A 4,286-nucleotide genomic window follows, 5' to 3' on the forward strand; every position below is an offset into this window, starting at 1 on the left:
AGAGTGAAACTGAAATAAGGTTGTGATACATAAGGAATATCAGTCACACGTTACCTATGTGGATTGCTAGTGTTTGTAACAGAAGCCTCTTTAAGAAATTTAATAAATCTAAAAGGAAAACTTAGCAGCAGAGTGCAAAATCACATGACATTCAAGGCAAAGGTTTCTTAGTTGCATGTGAAACATACCTTGAAGAATATACTTTGCTCCTGCTGATCTAAACCACTTAAAGGGTTCAAAGTTGTACTGAAGTATCACCATTATGTAGTACTACTACTGAATGCAGCCTGTTTTGTCAGCTTTGGTGAATAATAGTCAGTAAAAACCTTACTAATTTATATGAAGCTGGTATCTGTACAGATACCATTGGTGATCTTGCAGCTCTCTAAGAATGAAATTATACTGAAATCCAGACCTTTAGCTGCTTACAGGTGTTGATAATTAGGTATATTCTGCACACAATTGCTGATCTGTTATTGCCACATTTCCCATGAAATGATATCATCTTACACACACACACACACACACACACACACACACACACACACACACACACACACCTCAGGTCACCAAGCTACAGAATTATTATACAGAAACAAAAAATATAAATATCAATCTATTTTATTGGGCATTTACATATTATTACACCTTACTACAATCAACGTTAAAAATATTACATGAACATAAATCCATCTGCCACACAGCAAAAAATAAGCTTAAATGGATAATTCAAAATTTAACTTGACACAGAATAGCCTTAAAAATTGAAATTGTATCAAGTGTCATCAGTGAAGAACTAAACATTTTTAAGTGTTGACACATGAACTGCAATCCACCATAATGGGTTACAAATACTCAGTTTAAGAATATAAAACATTTCTCCAACCACAGTTTTACTTCACTTGGCTCATACTGGAAGGAAATCCTAGGTTTACCACCTGACAGTGGATCAATACTGTGGCTATGGCAATCTCTTCCACAACACCAACTGAGGAACTGTTTATAGTTTGTACAGAAAATTTGAAAACTGTTTTTCATATCAATCAGGACACTCATTTCTAAAGCACCTCCTTTAACTGTCTCAAAGATAGCTGAAACGCTATCTCTCTGCTTCTCCAGCAAATCAGCACACACACATCCTAACAATAGCTTGTAAAGGAAATACAAATTCAGGTGCACGATGGAATGACATCATACAGCCAATAATTTGGCTCTAGATACATTTATTGATAATTTCACTGGGACACACGTACCAGGTCTAATGAACACTACATTTTACCCCACTGAAAAAAATTATATTCACACATATTGGACCTTGTAATGTACAAATAAAGCATTGTTTGACAACACTAGATTGCAGAATCATGCTGACGAGTGGCACAAGGAATAAAGCAATCACATGATTTATTACAAACATGGTATAGGTGCCAATGGAGGAGTGAAACCATCACTTTTTTCTGTCAGAGCTGTTAGCAAAGAGATCTTTTGAAGAAGTACAGGGATAGTTGTTATATGCAACATACAAAACAACAACACATGATATGCCTTTATTTTTTTATAGCTGTAAAGAGTAATGTGGATTATTTGGTTTTCTTTTTCATTCAAGTTGAAAATGCGAGATCCATTCATGAAGCACTAGCCATTTTCAAGGATTGGAATCCCACCTACTGGGTTACTGATTTCTTATAATCTGAGACAAATGCAACTAATCAAGCATATCCTCAGACAAAAGTTTACTTGTGCCTTTTCAGTCAAACAGGTTTGAGGAAGATGGCTGAGTAAATACCAAATGACATGAAGAGATTTCTGGGCATGTGGCAAGAAATTTCAGAATCACCAACAGAGAATTTACAGATCATACAGAAGAGATAGTGAGGCTTCTCAGAGAAACGAATATGCATCACCGTACGTTTAACAGCAGTGGCTATTGATACATGAAAAGTGAGTGGAAGCTTATGAGGACAAGGGCAATTTTGATACCATTGAAATTACAAGTGGAGTTGACGCCATGAACAAGATTGTAAACATTTTTTTTCCTAAAATGGAACAAAGATGGGACCTTCAATGGGGCTACTAGGGATATAAGAAATCAATTTCTTCCAAGCCTAATTAGAAAGTACTGTCTGCAGAATTCTGCCATCAAATCATAACAGACATGTTCCACTGTTATTTCATTTTTTTTTTTAAAGCAAGTTTGTGAAACATGTCATGCAGTGATATGCACCAGGGAAAGTTGAATTAACTGCAAGATTAGTGAATGCGAACTTGGACAATGTTTTGTATGGAGAGTACAATGTTCAAAGACTAATTATGTTGTAAGCTTTGCTCTACCAAACTGCGCATGTGAAGATTTTGAGATATATAAATACCCATGCAAGCATTTCTGTGCAATCTTTATTTTCTATCCAGAGTGGGGTTTTGATAAAATACCAGAAAGCTGCAGGAATAGCCCATTAATCTGTCTTCACAAGATGTACAGGTTTGGTTTCAGAAGTGTGTCCGCAGTAATTTCACATGAAGACAGTAGCAATGAGGACACAGTTGAGGAAACACATATAGAGCATCACACTGATACCGTAACCATTTCTTTGCAGCAATTTGAAGTGAAGGTGTTGTTCAAATAGGTTTATAATCTCACATACAACTGTATCAACAGTGAAACATTATGAAAAGTACTTGAATCACTCAGCAACTGTGTGCCAGATTTGCAGTTAGCAAACCCTGAAATTTGTGGTCTCCCCACAGCTGTGCCATCAAATTCCCGACAATAATATTAAAGTAAGATGCCATTACTTTTACAGGGCCTGGCATAAAGACCCCTCTCATTGTAATGTTCATATATTTGTGCCTTAATGGATAATTAACTACTAAGGAATAGATCACATGGACGTCATAGCATTCCATTTGAAGGATCAAACAATAAGAGCTACCTAAAAAATACAAATAAGGGAGATCTTTATGCCAAGTTCTGTAAGCAAACTGTCACACATTTGAATTTTTAAGTAGCAGTAGTGAAAAATATTTCTCTGTGGAGAGTTAATAAGGTAATTATATTGACCGTGATTTGTATTTCCTTTACCCAAGCAACAATGTCTACTTCTCATTACAAGAAATTCTTGGATTGTTGAGAAACTGTTCAAAAATTACAATCAAGTTGCAAACATTTATGTGCCACAACAAATGGCAGTTTGATACACACTTGAAATACTATATGGATTGTTTTCGTTCAGGAATACTATCAATCTTCCAAGATATCCTTGGAATATAACAGTCTTGATGCAATCTGGTGTGAATTTTCCCATGGACTGAAGGCCAGAAATCCATCATAACTGAACCTAACAAATAAATTAACAACAAGTAATTGAGTTATGCAACAGGAAGACAACTGATACACATGTTTTCAAAGCACAATTCCAAAATTTAGTACTCACTTCTTTTGGTGCCCAATGACATTGCTCACCAGCTGCAATGCCCAGAACTACTTTACAACTGAATTTAATAAACATTACTGGTATTCCAGTAACAGTAATTGCTTCTGTGTGGTATCTGCAGTAACTCTGCAAAGTTATTAAGAACATTGGAACCAAGGTAGTAGATATCCAATATGTAGGTAACTGATACACATTAAGCTTCCAAAGCAAATAAAAAAAGTCAATACTTACTTCATTTGGTCCCAATGACATTGCTGACCAGATACCATATCAAGGAAACACCATACTCTTCTGTCAAAGTGATACTGGACAATCTCATGTTCATTAACAGGGCAGTCTATCTTTTTCTCTGTTTCACGTGAATCACTAGACATGTATTGAAGCAAGTGAGAGCAAGTGCATTCTTACTTGGAAAAAGAAATGCAAAATCTTTCCTCCATCAGTCATACGACATCTCAATGCCACTAATATTTATCTTATTTTTTCCACCTTTTCGATTCTCAACATTGTCCCATATTTGAATTAAACTAATTTAAAGATAAAATCTTCTACTTCATATTTTAAAAAGTTTGCAAGTTCTACACTACCATCTAGTTTAATTCCTCAGAAAAATCTTTTCTCTGATGAACAACGAAAAATCCAGGATGGAATGTAACAATATTATGAAAAGGGTAGTAGTTGCTGCTCACCAAATGGTGAAGATGCTGAGTCACAGAAAGGCACAACAAAAAGACTGTCGGACTTATCTTTCGGGCAACAAGGGCCTTTTCAAAAGCGCGCGCGCACACTCGCTCACTCACAAACACACACACAAATGTAGAAACTATCCTTTTTATAATATTTTATCTACTGCTA

The 4,286-nt window shown here is 35.6% G+C and overlaps 1 long non-coding RNA gene across 1 annotated transcript; it reads right to left on the reverse strand.

Annotated features, from left to right (window-relative positions):
* Positions 1-603: 603 nt before the first annotated feature.
* On the reverse strand, positions 604-3,896 carry LOC126249011 (uncharacterized). The gene is made up of 3 exons (XR_007545586.1): positions 3,663-3,896; positions 3,432-3,557; positions 604-3,335 (listed from the first exon to the last, which is right to left on the reverse strand). It is a non-coding gene; the product is annotated as an uncharacterized LOC126249011 (long non-coding RNA).
* Positions 3,897-4,286: the final 390 nt, after the last annotated feature.

Source organism: Schistocerca nitens, chromosome 3 (assembly GCF_023898315.1).
Source record: "Schistocerca nitens isolate TAMUIC-IGC-003100 chromosome 3, iqSchNite1.1, whole genome shotgun sequence".
In the NCBI taxonomy this organism is placed as follows: domain Eukaryota; kingdom Metazoa; phylum Arthropoda; class Insecta; order Orthoptera; family Acrididae; genus Schistocerca; species Schistocerca nitens.